We start from the raw sequence: 21,335 nt of genomic DNA on the forward strand, positions 1-21,335 counted from the left end.
AATGATTGATTAAAAATTCAAACCGCTTTTTAATCCAATTTTCTGTTTGAAACATCTAAATGGCATTGTTCAACTCTTGGAATTTCTTCTGTAGCTTATGGAGCTTACATACTAACAATTACTGATGCATATTTCTTAAGTACAGAAAAATTAGAATTTAAAATGTCCACAATTGATTTTAAAAAATAGTAATTTGATGTAAATAAAAAGCCAGGCATCTCAGAATTGTATGCTTAATTTTTCCAAATTCACATATTAATGTCATCTTCAGGCATAGTTTTCTTAATGTAACTAAGTATTACCTTCTGAAATAGCAGCTGATTTTTCCCCTCAGCCCTCTGTATTCTGGATTTCAGGATATCACTTTTAGCCTTATGGTGCCAACATGGACTACAAGGCTCTATGATGACACCATGTATTTATTGCCACTTTTAAACCCATACTTTGATTGAAAGGGAAATTGAGGAGTTTTTGATTAAATATCTACTTGCATTTTTAGGTCATAGCTGCTGAAACAGATTTTTTTAAAAATAGTCATTAGCAAGCAACCCATAAATAAATAGTTGTAGGTATGTGAAAGATGACAAAACCACTGTGGCCAGACAAATTAACTACGCTTTGTATGCTAAGCTTCTATTTCCAACACATAATTTACATATATGTAGCCTATTATTTCTTTCATTTTCCCCAAACCCACCATATGATGATCTGGCAGTGTCATGTGAGTGAGCCACATAGAAAAAAATATATGTCAAATACTTCTTCCATCACCAGGCAAGACTGGAAGAAGCTAGCCATTCCTAACCAATACTGACTCAATGCATACTGATTTATTATCAAGCACTCTGCTGCATGCTGTCCTTGAAAATGAAGCATTATCTATATTTTGTATAAACTGTGTTAGGAAAATAAAGTTGATTTTCAGACTTGTCCCCCTCCTCAAGTCATCAATCTGTTAATATTTTATTTTCCTCACATACTGATAGAGCCTTGAGAACAGCTGTAATTGTTAAACAAAATGAATATTTAACAAACACATGCTGGTTCTAATCAATGTAACTTATAATAATACTTCATTAAAAATGAAAAATCTAAGACATATGCTAAGCCGATTAGCATGGATGAACAACAGTAATTAAGCGGTAGCCCTGGGACTAATGAGAATATTTTATCCCCTCAGAGTTAAAACTGTATGCACAATGCAGTTCAGCCATTCTTCTAGTATTTTCATTATAAACTCTCACACATGTGTACCCAGAGGCATAGGGGAGGTTTTTCATTGTAGCATTTCAATAAACACATCATGGAACATGATGGAATTCAGTAGACTGAGAACTATGCCATCAATAATGGCAGCCCTCAACAAGAATATTAACAAGAAAATGTGAAACACAGCTTATAATATTCACATGAACATTAGAAGTTCAAAAAACACCAGTATTGTTTAGAAATAAAGATTTTAATAAATTTATAAAAAAATGCAAATGTAATACCAGGTTCATGACTCTGGTGCCCCTGGTAATGGAGTAAAGCAAATGAACCTGACGGGGTGTATTCCAATTACAACTAGTGGTAATGTAAATAGAACAAGGAATGCATTAATAGCTGTTATTTTTAAGTGGAGTTAAAATGGTATTTATTATGTTATTTTGTATTTGTATATATTTTTTAATTTTACTGGAAAACAAAATAATTTTATAATGAACAATATTCCATACAAATTGGAATCACCTTATGAAGTAATTGCTTTAAAATTTCCCTGTGCCCATTGCCACTTTCAAGGACTTAAAAAATTAAAAATTGGAGAATGTGGTATCTTTAAAAAATATATATTTTACATTTATAAGTATGAAATAAAATGTATTACCAGGACATCACATTTGTTGACTTGTTATCCATGTAAAATCATGTAGCAGAAGAAGAAAGAACGACATAGGCAGAATTTGACCTATGTGTAGAGGAAATAATTGTATGTTTATTTAAAATATCTTCTTGAGACATAAAAGTGTCCAAGAAACATAACAAAAGTGCTCAACATCACTGATCATCAGAGAAATGCAAATCAAAATCAAAACAAGATATCATCTCATATCAGTCAGAATGACTGTTATTATTAAAACACCAAAATAAAAAAATAACCAAGGTAGGCAAGGCTGTAGAGGAAAAAAAAATACTTACACACTGGTGGAGAGAATGTTCAGCCACTGTGGAAAGCAGTTTGGGGATTTCTAAAAGAACTAACAATTGAACTACCATTCCACCCAGCAATCCTCTTACTGTGTATATGCTCAAACGAAAATAAATCATGAAAGCTACCAAAAAGACACAAGAATTCTCATATTCATCACCATAGCAAAGACATGGAATCAACCTAGGAGCACATCCATGGAGGATGGGACAAAGAAATTGTGGTACGGGGGGAGGAGCCAAGATGGCCGAACAGGAACAGCTCCAGTCTCCAGCTCCCAGCGTGTGCGACGCAGAAGACGGGTGATTTCTGCATTTCCATCTGAGGTACCGGGTTCATCTCACTAGGGAGTGCCAGACAGTGGGCGCAGGTCAGTGGGTGCACGCACCATGCGCGAGCCGAAGCAGGGCGAGGCATTGCCTCACTTGGGAAGTGCAAGGGGTCAGGGAGTTCCCTTTCTGAGTCAAAGAAAGGGGTGACGGACGGCACCTGGAAAATCGGGTCACTCCCACCCGAATACTGCGCTTTTCTGATGGGCTTAAAAAACAGCGCACCATGAGATTATATCCCGCACCTGGCTCAGAGGGCCCTCCGCCCATGGAGTCTCGCTGGTTGCTAGCACAGCAGTCTGAGATCAAACTACAAGGTGGCAGCGAGGCTGCGGGAGGGGCACCCGCCATTGCCCAGGCTTGCTTAGGTAAACAAAGCAGCCTGGAAGCTCCAACTGGGTGGAGCCCACCACAGCTCAAGTAGGCCTGCCTGCCTCTGTAGGCTCCACCTCTAGGGGCAGGGCACAGACAAACTAAAAGACAGCAGTAACCGCTGCAGACTTAAATGTCCCTGTCTGACAGCTTTGAAGAGAGCAGTGGTTCTCCCAGCATGCAGCTGGAGATCTGAGAATGGGCAGACTGCCTCCTCAAGTGGGTCCCTGACCCCTGACCCCTGAGCAGCCTAACTGGAAGTCACCCCCCAGCAGGGGCACACTGACACCTCACAGGCAGGGTACTCCAACAGACCTGCAGCTGAGGGTCCTCTCTGTTAGAAGGAAAACTAACAAACAGAAAGGACATCCACACCAAAAACCCATCTGTACATCACCATCATCAAAGACCAAAAGTAGATAAAATCACAAAGATGGGGAAAAAACAGAACAGAAAAACTGGAAACTCTAAAAAGCAGAGCGCCTCTCCTCCTCCAAAGGAACGCAGTTCCTCACCAGCAATGGAACAAAGCTGGATGGAGAATGACTTTGACGAGCTGAGAGAAGTAGGCTTCAGACGATCAAATTACTCTGAGCTACGGGAGGACATTCAAACCAAAGGCAAAGAAGTTGAAAACTTTGAAAAAAATTTAGAAGAATGTATAACTAGAATAACCAATACAGAGAAGTGCTTAAAGGAGCTGATGGAGCTGAAAAGCAACGCTCGAGAACTACGTGAAGAATGCAGAAGCCTCAGGAGCTGATGCGATCAACTGGAAGAAATGGTATCAGCGATGGAAGATGAAATGAATGAAATGAAGCGAGAAGGGAAGTTTAGAGAAAAAAAGAATAAAAAGAAATGAGCAAAGCCTTCAAAAAATATGGGACTATGTGAAAAGACCAAATCTACGTCTGATTGGTGTACCTGAAAGTGATGGGGAGAATGGAACCAAGTTGGAAAACACTCTGCAGGATATTATCCAGGATAACTTCCCCAATCTAGCAAGGCAGGCCAACGTCCAGATTCAGGAAATACAGAGAACACCACAAAGATACTCCTCGAGAAGAGCAACTCCAAGACACATAATTGTCAGATTCACCAAAGTTGAAATGAAGGAAAAAATGTTAAGGGCAGCCAGAGAGAAAGGTCGGGTTACCCTCAAAGGGAAGCCCATCAGACTAACACCAGATCTCTCAGCAGAAACTATACAAGCCAGAAGAGAGTGGGGGCCAATATTCAACATTCTTAAAGAAAAGAATTTTCAACCCAGAATTTCATATCCAGCCAAACTAAGCTTCATAAGTGAAGGAGAAATGAAATACTTTACAGACAAGCAAATGCTGAGAGATTTTTGTCACCACCAGGCCTGCCTTACAAGAGCTCCTGAAGGAAGCACTAAACATGGAAAGGAACAACCGGTATCAGCCGCTGCAAAATCATGCCAAAATGTAAAGACCATCGAGACTAGGAAGAAACTGCATCAACTAACGAGCAAAATAACCAGCTAACATCATAATGACAGGATCAAATTCACACATAACAATATTAACTTTAAATGTAAATGGACTAAATGCTCCAATTAAAAGACACAGACTGGCAAATTGGATAAAGAGTCAAGACCCATCAGTGTGCTGTATTCAGGAAACCCATCCCACGTGCAGAGACACACATAGGCTCAAAATAAAAGGATGGAGGAAGATCTACCAAGCCAATGGAAAACAAAAAAAAGGCAGGGGTTGCAATCCTAGTCTCTGATGAAACAGACTTTAAAACCAACAAAGATCAAAAGAGACAAGGCCATTACATAATGGTAAAGGGATCAATTCAACAAGAAGAGCTAACTATCCTAAATATATATGCACCCAATACAGGAGCACCAAGATTCATAAAGCAAGTCCTGAGTGACCTACAAAGAGACTTAGACTCCCACACATTAATAATGGGAGACTTTAACACCCCACTGTCAACATTAGACAGATCAACGAGACAGAAAGTCAACAAGGATACCCAGGAATTGAACTCAGCTCTGCACCAAGCGGACCTAATAGACATCTACAGAACTCTCCACCCCAAATCAACAGAATGTACATTTTTTTCAGCACCACACCACACCTATTCCAAAATTGACCACATACTGGGAAGTAAAGCTCTCCTCAGCAAATGTAAAAGAACAGAAATTATAACAAACTATCTCTCAGACCACAGTGCAATCAAACTAGAACTCAGGATTAAGAATCTCACTCAAAACCGCTCAACTTCATGGAAACTGAACAACTTGCTCCTGAATGACTACTGGGTACATAACGAAATGAAGGCAGAAATAAAGATGTTCTTTGAAAGCAACGAGAACAAAGACACAACATACCAGAATCTCTGGGATGCATTCAAAGCAGTGTGTAGAGGGAAATTTATAGCACTAAATGCCCACAAGAGAAAGCAGGAAAGATCCAAAATTGACACCCTAACATCACAATTAAAAGAACTAGAAAAGCAAGAGCAAACACATTCAAAAGCTAGCAGAAGGCAAGAAATAACTAAAATCAGAGCAGAACTGAAGGAAATAGAGACACAAAAAACCCTTCAAAAAATTAATGAATCCTGGAGCTGGTTTTTTGAAAGGATCAACAAAATTGATAGACCGCTAGCAAGATTAATAAAGAAAAAAAGAGAGAAGAATCAAATAGACGCAATAAAAAATGATAAAGGGGATATCACCACCGATCCCACAGAAATACAAACTACCATCAGAGAATACTACAAACACATCTACGCAAATAAACTAGAAAATCTAGAAGAAATGGATAAATTCCTCGACCCATACACCCTCCCCATCAAGCTACCAATGACTTTCTTCACAGAATTGGAAAAAACTACTTTAAAGTTCATATGGAACCAAAAAAGAGCTCGCATCACCAAGTCAATCCTAAGCCAAAAGAACAAAGCTGGAGGCATCACACAACCTGACTTCAAACTATACTACAAGGCTACAGTAACCAAAACAGCATGGTACTGGTACCAACACAGAGATATAGATCAATGGAACAGAACAGAGCCCTCAGAAATAACACCACATATCTACAACTATCTGATCTTTGACAAACCTGAGAAAAACAAGCAATGGGGAAAGGATTCCCTATTTAATAAATGGTGCTGGGAAAACTGGCTAGCCATATGTAGAAAGCTGAAACTGGATCCCTTCCTTACACCTTATAGAAAAATCAATTCAAGATGGATTAAAGACTTAAACGTTAGACCTAAAACCATAAAAACCCTAGAAGAAAACCTAGGCATTACCATTCAGGACATAGGCATGGGCAAGGACTTCATGTCTAAAACACCAAAAGCAATGGCAACAAAAGCCAAAATTGACAAATGGGATCTAATTAAACTCAAGAGCTTCTGCACAGCAAAAGAAACCACCATCAGAGTGAACAGGCAACCTACAAAATGGGAGAAAATTTTCACAACTTACTCATCTGACAAAGGGCTAATATCCAGCATCTACAATGAACTCAAACAAATGTACAAGAAAAAAACAAACAACCCCATGAAAAAGTGGGCGAAGGACATGAACAGACGCTTCTCAAAAGAAGACATTTATGCAGCCAAAAAACACATGAAAAAATGCTCATCATCACTGGCCATCAGAGAAATGCAAATCAAAACCACAACGAGATACCATCTCACACCAGTTAGAATGGCAATCATTAAAAAGTCAGGAAACAACAGGTGCTGGAGAGGATGTGGAGCAATAGGAACACTTTTACACTGTTGGTGGGACTGTAAACTAGTTCAAGCACTGTGGAAGTCAGTGTGGCGATTCCTCAGGGATCTAGAACTGGAAATACCATTTGACCCAGCCATCCCATTACTGGGTATATACCCAAAGGACTATAAATCATGCTGCTATAAAGACACATGCACACGTATGTTTATTGCGGCATTATTCACAATAGCAAAGACTTGGAACCAACCCAAATGTCCAACAATGATAGACTAGATTAAGAAAATGTGGCACATACACACCATGGAATACTATGCAGCCATAAAAAATGATGAGTTCATGTCCTTTGTAGGGACATGGATGAAATTGGAAGTCATCATTCTCAGTAAACTATCCCAAGAACAAAAAACCAAACACCGCATGTTCTCACTCATAGGTGGGAATTGAACAATGAGATCACATGGACACAGGAAGGGGAATATCACACTCTGGGTACTGTTGTGGGGTGGGGGGAGGGGGGTGGGATACCGTCGGGAGATATACCTAATGCTAGATGATGAGTTAGTGGGTGCAGCGCACCAGCATGGCACATGTAGACATATGTAACTAACCTGCACAATGTGCACATGTACCCTAAAACTTAAAGTATAACAAAAAAAAGACAAAAATAAAATAAAATAAAATAAAATAAAATAAAATAAAATTACTAAAAAAAAAAAAAAGAAATTGTGGTACATATGAATCTGGAATACAGTACAGCCAAAAAAAAGAACAAAATCATGTCCTTTGCAGCAATGTGGATGCAGCTGGAGGTCATTAACCTGAACATATGAATGCGGAAACAGAAAATCAAATATTGAATATTCTCATAAATAGGAACTAAAACTTGGGTGCACATAGAAATAAAGATGAGAACAATAGACACTGGAGTCTTCAATGGAGGGACAGAAGCAGAGGGGCAGGGGCTGAAAACCTTCCTATTGGGTACTAGGTTCACTATCTGGATGATGGAATCAATAGAAGACTAAACGTCAGCATCATGCAATAGACCTTTGTAACAAGCCTGCACATGTACTCTCTGAATCTATAATAAAAATGGAAATAAAAAATTAAATTAAAATATTATTAAAGGAAATGATAAATTACATTTTAGAATTGACATTATTACAGTCATACATGATTGAAACATGCTGATAAAGTCTATATAAGCTTTATGGGAACAGTGAATAATCTCCTGACTGTCTTTAAAAGTATAAAAGATGGGATAGCTACCTTTATGCAAATTAACTAGACTTCAGTTGCACTAATTAAGAGAACAGCTGAGTCAATCAAACGATGATAGCGAAGTTGTAAGTGATGTCGAAATTCTACCTTATTATATATTGACTTAGGAAATCATATCCCAAGTTTTCTTCTATTTTGAGAAACATCACTTTACTAATTATAGAACAAAGATTGATTTTGCAGATTTGCATGGTTTCAGTAGAGCATATTTCATCTTCAAATATGATAAGCACTTCCCAATCCATAAAACACTGGTAGAAAAAAACTCTCAATCAGGCTGGACACACATTTCAAAGAGCCTGTGAGTTTGCAAATCATGTATGCCTCACTCCCATCTTACCATGATAATGCATAGAAATTACATAGTGTTTCTTAGCTTGAAAGAGCCTAGGAACTTTAACTAATTAATCCTTAGACTACCCAGTGAGAGAGTGATGAGAAGTCCCTTGAAGAGATCATTTAACTATATAATTCACACTTCCTTAAATGTAATTCAGCTTATGTGTCATGTTGTGTTTTCCTAGCTTTCTATTTCAATCTTCAGAGAAATAATATTTATCTGTGAATATATGATGCATAGGCATCTATTATGAATAAAATTATGTAGACTGCACTCTGTCTGCCACTAAAAGGTAACAGATACATGTACAGCCAACACATAAAAAACATCTTGTACATTCTGCTGTATTTTCTTTTCTTATTCATTTCATATCTTACTTTCAGTTATTTCAGAGTGGACTTGTTAGATTTGAATAGGCTAAAACTTATTAAAGAGGAATATACAATTCTCTTGTTAATATTTATAATTACTTTAGTTTTTTGGAAAGTGTATTAAAATTAAATTTCTATAATTATGCTGCATGTAAAAGAATATCACATGTAAATGCTTCACCCAAATGAAAGAATATTTAATATTCAATTTAGAATTTTCTGTAGTAGGATTTCCTTCTCTTCAGGTAGCTGGCTACTGGGGCCTACCAAAACCAATCTATTTCTGCAGTAAAGGCAAACACTGGGTTACTCAGGAAAGAACTCTTTCAGTCTGCAAAGTATACTACATCTTTTCCCTGAGCAGAATAAATTCTTATCCAGTTTTACTGTTCAACTAAAAATTCAATTGAAGTTCATTATTTTCTTTTTTATTACAAAGAAAATCTGGTTAATTTCTAATTATTTGTACTAAATCTATTCTCTATAACCACGTAAAATTACATAGACATACACACATGCATACAAAAGAAACAGTACAACTGGAAGACCAAATAATGTGTACACGTGATCTGTTTAAAAAAAAAAACTTTCCACTCTACTATTTTCATTATAGGTTATAGTTGTAATTCAATCAATGGCCTATTTTAAATGAGTGTCTAAGACATCGCTGGAGAAAGTATGTACAATGCAAGCAACATTTCCCTATGTATACACTTTATTTGTAAATATATTTATACTGCAGAGTTAAAATAGTTAACTTTGTTGTCAAAGACTGATAATGGCTAAAGTTTTGTTTCCTAATATATGTATTCGATTTGTTGTTTGGTATCCTATAAACCTTTTATGCTATATCTAAGACTTAAAATGTTTTAAACATTGGATGTTGGTCTTTATTGGAAGTCAGGTGGGGGGAACTCATGCAGTTGCTGCCTGGAGGATCTTATCTAACAAAAGTCAGCTGAGTGGGCAGTGGTCCAGTGCCAGGTTTTTAGCTGAGACATGAATAAGTTTCTCAGGAATTCTCAGAAGTATTTAAGGGATATGAAACTGGTTTACCAATGATCTTTAAAAAAAATCAGCTAAAGAATATCCTATAGTGTCCTGAGGAGAAAAATGAGCAAGGCAAATAATTTGAGATGGGAAACATACTAGTTGATTACAGGAGAACAGAAAATCTCAAGCAGCAGTTTCACATGACTAGCAAAAACACACCGTTAACGTAGCTGCATAAACTAGAAGTTGATAAGACTCCGAAAAACCAGAGTGTAGGCAAAGCTGGTTAGCAACAAGTGGACCCAACATGGTGTTGGCTTTGAGCTACGTTTCACCTTGGAGAAAATGGCAAAAAAATATACTGCTACTACCAAGCAGCTCTGCTACTACCACGCAGCAGAGCAACTGATCAAAGGCAGCAATTGTCTAACTATGGCTGGTTCACATGTGAAAACTAGAAATCCCTGTTTGTTTAATTCATATTTACTCTTTCGGTTATATGAAGTAAAAAAATTCCTTACTGACACAGTGTTTCATTTTTCTTCCTTATTCTCCACCATTTATTTTCTTCTCACATTAGTTATAGTTGGTAACTTATTTTGTCAAATATATGCTTTGCGGTAACATTGCAGTATTGCAGAAAACACACTGCATTGGAAACAGACTCATATTGAAACGGGAAAACGTCCCTTGTCCCCTGCTGCCAAGAGAGCAATGAGGACAGGTTGTGGGGCTCAGATCCCACGCAACATCTAAGGGTGAATGTTTTCAGCTCCTGACTCCCCAGTGGGCATGTGTTACAAGGTGATAATTTAGTTTATCAATCTGTAGGCGGCTTGTGTTAGCTCAATTAGGCACCCTGCCTTACTGCAAAGACAGTGGGCTTTCTGGATCTCAGGGTTTCCTGCCTTGGTGTACCTGAAAAATTGGCTCTCACATGGGCTTGGAGAATAAATGCAAGGTTTCATTGAGTGGAAGTTCTCAGCAGATGAATGGGGAGCCAGAAGGGAGATGGAGCGGGCAGGTGGTTTTCCCTTGGAGTGGGGCACGGTCAGCGCTGTCCTCCCACAACCCCAAGGAACTCCATGTTCTGCAGTGGATGGCCTGCCACCTCCATCCTTGTACTCTCCTTCCTCTGGTGTCTTCTCAAGGTACAGTTGCTGTGTCTTCTTCTGCTGATAGTTCCTCTCAACGTCCAGCTGCTGTGTCTCTGCCTGCTAGGGGCTCGGGGTTTCTTATAGCACAGGATGGGGGTATGGCAGGCCAGGGTGGTCTTGGAAAATGCAACACTTGGGCAAAAAAACCAGAAGTGCATGTCCTCACCTAGGTCAGTGAGCACAGGCCTCTGGGTGGAACCCTAGCCAAGAACCACACCCTCCTCTACCAGGCATTTACCTGCTCCCCTTCCATATCAATATTTTTTTAAATTTAAAACTCCAAAAATGGTACCCAAATCCTTTAGAGAAGACAATTGGAGAAAATGGCATTAGGAGAGTCGGTCTAGGATTAGGGTCACTACATGGAAAATGGAAACACAGAAAGCATATCCTTCAGGCCGTGGAATCACTGCGGAAACATATCCCTTGCTGAGGACAGGGAAACAAACTGGCTTCTCTCATCTTCTTGTTCTCTAATCTCTGTAGTGTCACCCCTTGACTAAGCTGAAACAGGAAGTAATTTTTTATGAGAGCCTAGGAAACATGCCTCCCAGGGCCCAGGCCACTCTATTAGATAACAGTGCCAGGGAGAGGTGATTGATGTATCTGTGGGCATACAAACCCAGTACCTCACACAAAGGTGTATCAGAGACAAATATAGTATCAAGGTATCAAGAGAAATTGTCTCAGGAACAATTCATGCATGTATTTGTGAAAAGACCGAAAAGTAAAACAGAGCTTATGAGATAGTTATCATGACAAGAAGATAAAGAAAAGCAGGCAAAATTGTAACGTCAAGGGTATTTACATTTCCTTTATAGGATTTTGAAAATCCCTTACAGAATCCTTTTCCCAATATCTTCCACTCCTGGATTCATAAAAGAAATATTTACTGAGCTAGTATGGTCTAAGAATTGGGCAAATGGCATCATATGCACTGTTAGTACTTCTATCATTGATAGAAAGAATGTTTCTTTTTTTCTACAGTGTTTTTCTCCCAAATATTCTTCAGGAAAATTCATAACTTTACAGATGTGATCAATTGTTCCTGCCCTAAGAAGGTTCCCCAAACCCCTGTAAACACAGTTAAGAACTTCCTTCCTCTCCAATTAAGTTACTAAATTGTATATATTGTAACACTTGTCACAGTACATTGCAATTATTGCTCTTCCCTTCATCCTCCAATTAAACTATGAATATTTTAAAGGAAAAGTCTATAAACACAATGGCTTGATATTTGTCAATATTTATTGTTCAGAAGGTTATTAGATATTTATATATAATAATCTAACATATTTATCCTAATTTCTGGAAAACAATATAAACAATGTTAATTGCCCATTCCCCATGAACTGCTCAACTTTAAAAAATGTCTGTGCTTTTGGAGCAGTTATACAAACTTCCAAAAGACACCTGAAAGAGTTTTTATTTTAATTTTTTTTATTGTTATATTGAATTATTTTGTAGAGACAAAGTCTTGCCCCATGGCCCAGGCTGAAGCACAGTGTGTGATCACAGCTCACTACAACCTTGAACTCCTGAGTAAACAGAACAACAGATGTGTGCCATCATGCCCAAATTATTTAATTAATTAATTAGTTACATTTGTGGAGATAAGTCTTTCTATGTTGCATGTGCTGGTCTTGAACTCTTGGCTTCAAGCAATCCTCCCTTCACAGCCTCCCAAAGAGCTGCAATTCCAGGCATGAACCACCAGACCTCAATGAAAAAATTTTAGATTTTAGAATATTGCAATATGTCAGGTTTAATTTCTTCTTTCAATTTTGCATTTGCAGTGGCACTTGAGAATATTTCTTAGAGTGTGATTTCTCATATTTGGTCACCAAATTTTGAAATCTTTATTCTGTTACTTAAACCCTCATAACTGGTAGTCAAGTCAGCTGACAGTCGAGTACATGGGTGTTTTGTGTTGAGGTTATGAAGACAAATGTAGAGAGATATTAAGAACCAAAGACATTTATTTTTTATATATGCTAAAGCTTTATCCTCACAGGTGAGGCATCATTCATGGCATGGATAGTTTTTCATTTTTTTTTGAGATGGAGTCTCGCTCTGTCACCCAGGCTGGGGTGCAGTGGCGTAATCTTGGCTCACCGCAAGCTCCGCCTCCCAGGTTCAGGCCATTCTCCTGCCTCAGCCTCCCAAGTAGCTGGGACTACAGGCGCCCGCCACCACACCTGGCTAATTTTTTGTATTTTGTTTAGTAGAGATGGGGTTTCATCGTGTTAGCCAGGATGGTCTCGATCTCCTGACCTCGTGATCCACCCGTCTTGAACTCCCAAAGTGCTGGGATTACAGGCGTGAGCCACCACGCCCAGCTCATGGCATGGGTAGTTTTATAAAATACCCTGAAATACATACTTTAGTAACCAGTTCAGCACTTGCAATTTCCCAACTTTGTTTTCATCAGGAGTTAATGATGTATGGCACTTCTAGTAAGTAAGTGTTTGAATTGCTGTGAGTTATTTTAGTCATTTCTCAGCTAACCACTTAAGTTATCAAAGATCTTTACTTGTGCAATATCATAAATGCTGAACATTAAAAATTAGTCAACAGGATTAGCTGCCATCTAATGTGATACTTTTCAGTAAGATAGCAGCAGTAATTATGCAAAAAATAATCATTCCCATAGTTTGAGCCATTATAGCAATTTCCTCCCTAGGATTTCACAGTCAGAGTCCAGATCTGGGCAACAGTGGTTAACATAGTGGTTATTAATGAGAATAGATTTTGATACATCTAGCTATATTAGATGTCAGTGCATTGAAGGGACAGGTTTGGCATATTAATTAGAAAGAGTGCATTGGACTGGATACTAAGAAATACATTGCATTATTTTTCTTGTCCTCTATAACAGGAAAGGTCAATTAGAGATATAGAAACAATGGAACATTTCACAGCATGGCTTGACATTTCACTGCAGTTTTATTTTTTTTACCATGTACAAAGTTCATTAAATATGCAAAGGTAGGACTGTTACAGGATGAAAGTGGTGGAGTCAGAGGTCGTAATCCACAGCAACGTGATAGGCTCTTGCAGACGGTACCCTGAGTGCTGAATTAGAGTGAGAATCAGCTTTCAGGCTGCCAGCAGGGGACAAGGAGAATGAAGCTATCAGCAGTTAACAATATTGGATTAATTGAAATGAATCTTGACAGAGATTTTATTGGCTTTACATCAAATTGACTATAGTACTTCAAATTGATTATTTGATAAGGGTAAACTCTTATCAAACTTCCCACATGTAAAATTGAGGATTAATTAAAAGATTACACAACCCATACATACTGTATCTCATTTAAATTTCTATACACATGTGCAAACTTGCAGTATGCAAATATTTGTCTACATCTAAATATATCCAAATCCATTGATGAACAGCTAGAAATTTAGAAATTATTCTCCCATTTTACCATTCCCTTTCTGAGGATTTTGTCACAAATATTATTTTTCCATCTGTTTGAATCCTACTCTCTGGAGGCATGTAATGTATGGATACAGTAAAGCCATGAGATATTATGGGGTTTGTATCAGAGAAAACAATAGCACCGGTGTTATAAAAGATCCATTGTGATTATTATAAAAAGTCTCCTTCCTCCTTACTTGTATCAAAGTATTTTTCATGATGGGGGAAATAATGCAACATACTTTGGTAAGTTAAAAAAGTATAACAGTAAAAATAAATCCCACTGCAAATGGCAGGGGACCTTCTGTGTGTGTCTAGCGAGAGAATGTGGCTGAGCATTAAGGCCTACCTGAGTATTGGTGTAGACACCCAGTTTCCCTCCTACAAGAGTGAGTGTGGGCACGTTCCAGCCTGCGTGTTTGAGCTGGTGCATGCGTGTGCACACCTGTGCCTGTGTACCTTTGTGTACCTTGGTTTGGGGAGGGGACCCACATTCCCACCCACAGGTATGACTCAAACTCAGCTCTTGAGCTGCCAAGCAGGGGTCAGCCGGGTTTGGCAATCCAACTTCAGGACCCATGAAGCCTGAGCCCTAGGGAGACGTGAAGATTCCTCATTGCTCTCACACATGGCAGAGGTAGGAGGAAAAGGGTGGCTGGTGCGAGCTACCTAGAGAAGATGTCATGGACCTCAAATGACATCTGGAGGGAAATGAAACCTAGCAGTTGTCTCTGTCTTGCTGTGTGTTCAGTCGGGACATTCAGGGAAGAAGCAATGGAACCTGAGGGGCTTTGGGATGCACTGTCTGGGAATCCCTGTGCACCAGAGAGTGTCCAGCCCATGAGACAGGAGGACAGCATGTGGGCCCAGCAGGGCCTGAGTCTCCAGGGAAGTTGGCATTCTCCCCAAGAGGGCACGGGTTGGTAGGTGGAGGAGAAACCCAGGCCGCGGGGTCAGGTAGATGGGACACTTATCACTTAGCCAGGTGGGAGCTCAGGAGAATGCCTGGTAAGCAGCGGCCTAATAGGCCAGTGACACCCAGTTCCAGTACTGCATGTGTGGACCCAAAAGCTTTGCCCTGTGCATCCTCTCCAGGATGCCTCACCTGGGTGGACAGGAAGCAAGGCACACAGCATCCTAAGCTTATGGTCATGAGTGGACACAGAGGGGGTCTCCAGTATCACTGGTCCCAGGAGAGGCAGGCATGCATGATCTCTTCAGCACAGGGTTAAAATGCATAAGCCCAGCTTTCCACCCAGTGGGTGTCTTGCCCTGATGATATCAGCCATGGCAGATACAGCTCTTCCACGTAGATTGCAGATCCACAGGCTTACGACTCCCCCCTGGCATTCTCCGGGAATGGTCCCTGGACACTGGACCAGCCAGTGCCCCACGGGTGTCCTTCCCAGCCTCCAAGCTCATGGGAGGCTCATTGATGACTCTCCTCCTAGTACATGGCCACCCACAGGCACTATCAACAACCCAGGGTCCTTCTACATTCCAGGGTCCTGCCACCTTCGCCAGCAGTGGGATAATGGAAAGGGAAAGAGCTGGAACAGACAGAGCAGAAGCCAAAAGCCTCACCCTCCCACATGGCAAGGGAATGAGGGGATCCTTCCCAGCCCAGGGAGCTGCTTCCCGAACACACCTGGAAGCCCAGCACCAGCTGAGGGATTCACTCCACCACACCTGGGCATGGGGGATTTCAATGTGTGCCAGAGACCTTGATCCTGGTCGCCCTACCAGGTGTACTTCTCCTCCAGGTCACATTATGTTCACACCCTCCTTAAGCCAGATGGACTCCTTGTCCTCACCACTTAGTGTTGGCTGGAAGTGTTACTCCTGGTGCCCCAGCCACTGTTTCAAGGTGCAGAGACTGACAAGCAGACCCCTGAGTCCTTGTCCTGTCCAAGTAATATCCACAGAAATAGTAGAAGAGTGGCACATTAGACCTCACGACATTTTTAAGGCTGACCTCTTTATAAGCATCTCATCCAGGTATTTATGAGTTTTTCTCATTTATTGTATTTATTTATATCTCTCATTTAAAAATCAATTTATGCTTAGAGGTATTTCAACATATAACCAAATGTTCAGAGCTATGACATACAGGTTTCAAGCTTGAAAGTCTGTGTCTGCTATTACGGTGGGTAAAACACATCCAGCACTTACAAAAATACGTAATTATTAGGCATGACCACTGTAGTGGTCTCAAACACTCAAATTCTCCGCAAACCCATTTGAAAATATTCCTGGTGGCACTGAACACAGTACTTGCTGCTAATGAATAAAAAACAGTGCAAGCATTTTCTGGATACTGGGACACCTCTGGCCTAGCTAGGTTAGATAAGGTGACACAGCTCTGCCTAAGTGTCCTGCTCTCATGGGGACAAACCCCTCAGGAGCCCTGCACCAGTACATCACGAAGTCTAACACCCTGATAACACTACGCAGAAGGAACATCCCATGGAGAGACTCGTACAAATAGAAGAAGATGTCTGAGGATCTCAGCAGTCCAGCCCCCACTATTTGAGTCATGCTAGCCATGGCACCAGGGTGATGAGAAGACACCCGCCAATGTCCCCATCCTGAGCCATCACTAGACTGCATCCTCCTGAGTACCCCTGAACCACAATCATTTGGCTTACAGACTGTGAAAGACTGCAGAGACTGAAGTTAGTAAATTATAATTATTGTTTTAAGCAACTAAGTTTTAGGTAATTTTGAAAAGCACTTTAGACTCCTAGAAAAACTGAGTTGTCTACTGATTTGAGTAATTGTGGAGAGCTTTAAAGGCCAATGTCATGAATGCTAATACCCTGGAAAAGTCAAACCATCAAGACTCTTCAAAACACAATAGATATTTAATGTCCCTTTGCTATGGCTGGAGAATAATATAACGTATCTGACAGAGTTTTTTGAAAGCCTCTATTCACATCTCTTGGCTGGGTATGGGTCAATTCTGGTCTGGTTTAATTCTACTCAATTGCAGCAACTCATCTTTTGTTTTAGGTCCTGGCCTACACTGATTTTTTGATCACTGACCATGTCTGTGTCTGTGCGTGTATGTTTTGTGTGTTACCATACTTTATCTGAAGGGGCTAAATAATAGTGCTACAGTTGTTTTGTAAACATAAAGCATTCCACAAAGACGATATTGCTTATCTGCTGAGCTTTAAAACAGATATGAGGCAGGGCATGGAGGCTCACACCTGCACTCCCAGCAGTTTGGCAGGCCAAGGTGGGCAGATCTCTCGATGTCGGGAGTTTGAGACAAGCCTGGCCAAGATGGCAAGATCCCATGTCTAGTATCATATGAAAGTTAGCCAGGCTTGGTGGCCCATGGATGTTATCCCAGCTACTCAGGAGGCTGAGGCAGGAGAATCCATTGATCCCTGGGGAAGGAGTTTGCACGGTACTGAGATAACACCACTGTGCTCCAGCCTGGGCACCAGAGTGAGACTCTGTCTCAAAAATAAAAAAAATAAGAAAATAATAAAACAGGAGAGATCACTGAAGAAAGAAATGTGTAAAACTGAGTGGGCATTGTGGCTCATGCCTGGGATCCCAGCATTTTGAGAGTCTGAGGTGGGTGGATCACTTGAGGACAGGAGTTCGAGACCAGCCTGAGCAAATATTGTGAAACCTCTTCTCTACTAAACAAACAAACAAACAAAAATAGTTAGGATTAGTGTCATATACCTGCAGTCGCAGCTGCTCAGGAGGGTGTGACTGGACAATTGCCTGAAACCAGGATGGGGAGGTTGTAGTGAGCTTAGATCATGCCACTGCACTTCAGCCTAGGTGACAGAGCAGAATTCCATCTTAAAACAACTCAAACAGAGAAAAAGATAGGAAGGAAGGAAGGTAGGAAGGAAGGAAGGAAGGAAAGAAGGAAGGAAGGACGGACGGAGGGAGGGAGGAAGGGAAGAAGGGAGAAAGGAGACAATTAAAGGCATAAAACCAACAGGAAATGAATAAAAATAAAAAGATGCCATTTTGCCCATTATACACATGAATTTTTGAACTATGTTTAAAATAATATTTAGGTCTCTAGTAGACTAACTGAAAGTTTAAAATAAGCTGGCGTCAAAATTACTCATGTAACTATGGGTGTTAACTACGATTCTTGTAGTTTTCAACAACCAAATTCTAATTGACATTTGTCATCAAATCACATATTACTAGGGGCAGGGTAGTCTGTGTTATGCTGCCTAATCTACACTAAATTAAAAAAGAAATCAAATCTGCAAAAGGCTTTACAGTTACTATTATCAGTAAAGACTGTTCTGTTTCCCAACTTGTGGAGGGTTTTATTTCCACAGTGTTGATGGCTCTGGCAGAAAGCCTTCTTTGTCCAAACTCACCCCTTATCATCACAGTATTTACATGTTCAGGCATTAAGGGGAAAGAGCATCCAATCCCACTGCTTTCCTGCATTGATTCCCATGCACAAGCAAAAGTGCTGTGTTAGCGGCTATCAAATATTCATATATTTGATGAAGGAAATTTGTGTTTCCAAACTGTAAAACAAAAATATTACCATCAGTTGTATTTGTATTATTTATTTACTTAGAGGCAGGGTCTTGCTCTGTCATCAGGCTGAATCATACATCACTGCAGTCTCAGACTTTTGGGCTCAGAGGATACTCCAATCTCAGCCTCCCAACGTATTGAAATTACAGACTTAAGCCATTGTACCCAGGCTCAAGTTTAGAGATAAATGCTAATGAATATATTATAAACCATATAAATAAACATAATTGCAGGCTTTCCAGAACTGTAAGAAACCACTGAAAAACTACCATTGTGGACAAGGCTGCTGGCAACAATGTAATGCAAGCAAAGGAGTGGGTCCTTCCCCACTGAGTCTTCAGATGATACCAAAGGCCAGCTTGGCATTTCCACTGCAGCTTTTTGAGAGAACATGCTACATAGGTGTGTGCGTTTGTGTGTGTGTGTGTGTGTGTGTTTGTGTGTGTGTAAGCATACATACAAAACCTGTTGAACAAACTAGGATCACCTACACAATGGAATATGATGCAGCTTTTCGTAGATCTGTTAGAATTCATCCTGAATCGATCAGTTCCTGGGTTTTATTTATTTATTTTTTTGGCTGGTTGGTTACTTATTACTAATGATTCCATTTTGGAAATTGAAATTGGACAGGTTGGAGCTGAGACTGGGTCCACTTAGGTTCTGCTGTGGAATGGAGAATGGCAAGCCTGTAATTTTGGCTGTGATGGTTACTGGAAGGTCTCTGCAAGGATGGACTAGCTTTCTGCCCGCAGCAAGAAGTCCTGGGACTGACTATCAGCTCCCTTGACATCTGCTGTCACAGTGGGAGGGGCTGGAGCTGAGACTGTGATTCTCTGTTTCTGAATAAAGTCATGTGCTCTAGAGATTCTAATGCCCAGAGATTTCCATTAGATATATCAGAAGTGATCTTCCTTCCAGGGGTACTAAGGCTTATTATATAAACTACTTGCCCACTGGGTCCACGTAGGGCCAGAAACTTCATCCTTCACTACTAAATTGCCTCTGCTTTTCAGCCTGGGGATGGGTGGAGTACACAGGGCTAGGACGGTCAAAAGTATGGCAGCTGGGATTGGGTGGGGTCACATGCCCCTTCTGTGGATAGTCATCAAGCTGCCGCTTTGTCACAGCCTTGGAAGTTTTGCAGAGAAAATCAGGGTTGGATTTGGCAGTCGGCCAGTGATTTGAGCCTGGAAGACTCCTCAACCATGGTTGGTTGCTGCGGAATGATGCTGTTGCCTAGTTTTTCTAGTGGTGCACCTCTGCTGATTGGAATGCAAAGCCACCAGTAAGGTCACTGTTATGGGCACTGTGAGCCCCCTCCATGTACTTTGTTTCTAACTGACCCCAGTTGTCTGATACCCCTAGTGTTTCCCACAGGGTAAGACTAGAGAGAACATCATGTAAAGAATTGCAAAATGGAAAAGAAAAGGCTGAATGTACACCTTCAACTCTCTCCGCCCTGAAGAAACTGTGAGTCCAGGGAAATTTTTTGTATGCAACACTGTGCTGGCTTGGGGAGGAGAAAAGTATCAGATTAAAACTGTTCTTTTGGCCGGGCACAGTGGCTCACGCCTGTCATCCCAGCATTTTGGGAGGCCGAGGCAGGCAGATCACGAGGTCAGGAGATCGAGACCATCCTGGCTAACACAGTGAAACCCCATCTCTACTAAAAATACAAAAAATTAGCTGGGTGTGGTGGCAGGCGCCTGTAGTCCCAGCTACTCATGAGACTAAGGCAGGAGAATGGCGTGAACCCGGGAGGCGGAGCTTGCAGTGAGCCGAGGTCACACCATGGCACTCCAGCCTGGGCAACAGAGGGAGATTCCACCTCAAAAAAAAACAAACAAGCAAACAAAAAAAACCTGTTCTTTTATTCTATGTGTGTGGCTATTCTCAGTTCTACAGCTGAAGAAGGTGTCATAGATTCAATCCCAAGTTATAGAATCATTCACTAAGGTGTCCTTATCTAAGGATAGCTGTGAGTTGAGGTTTTGGTTTTGCAGAGAGGGAGGGAGTTAGGAGAATCACAGAATGCCTATTCTGTCACATCAGACCCTAGAAACAGGCAAGTTGAAAGACTGGTTCAGGCTGAGCACAGTGGCTCATGCAAGTAACCCCAGCACTTTCAGAGGCCAAGGTGGGCATATCATGAGGTCAGGAGGTCAAGACCATACTGGCTAACAGGGTGAAATCCCCTGTTTACTAAACATACCAAAAAATAAAAAATAAAAAATTAGCCAGGCCTGGGGGCACGTGCCTGTAGTTCCAGCTACTTGGAATGTTGAGGCAGGAGTATCTCTTGAACCCAGGAGATAGAGGTCAAAGTGAGCTGACATCATGCCACTGCACTCCAACCTGGGTAACAAAGTGAGACTCAATCTCAAAAAAAAAAAATAGTGGTCCTAAGGGAGGAGGAGTTTAAAATGTTGGGGTGCTTCCATGGAAAAGCTGAAAGCTAGAGCAAGCCAAGGGTTGGATTTAAAGAAGAGCTCACGGGACCACTGAAAACCACCTCTTTGTCCTCTATGGAATGAAGGAAATAGTGAATTCTGAGCTCCACTACTTACTGATATAGGCAAGTTATCAGCCAGAGATACATGTCTTAATCTGT

Source organism: Gorilla gorilla, chromosome Y (genome assembly GCF_029281585.2).
Source record: "Gorilla gorilla gorilla isolate KB3781 chromosome Y, NHGRI_mGorGor1-v2.1_pri, whole genome shotgun sequence".
In the NCBI taxonomy this organism is placed as follows: Eukaryota; Metazoa; Chordata; class Mammalia; order Primates; family Hominidae; genus Gorilla; species Gorilla gorilla.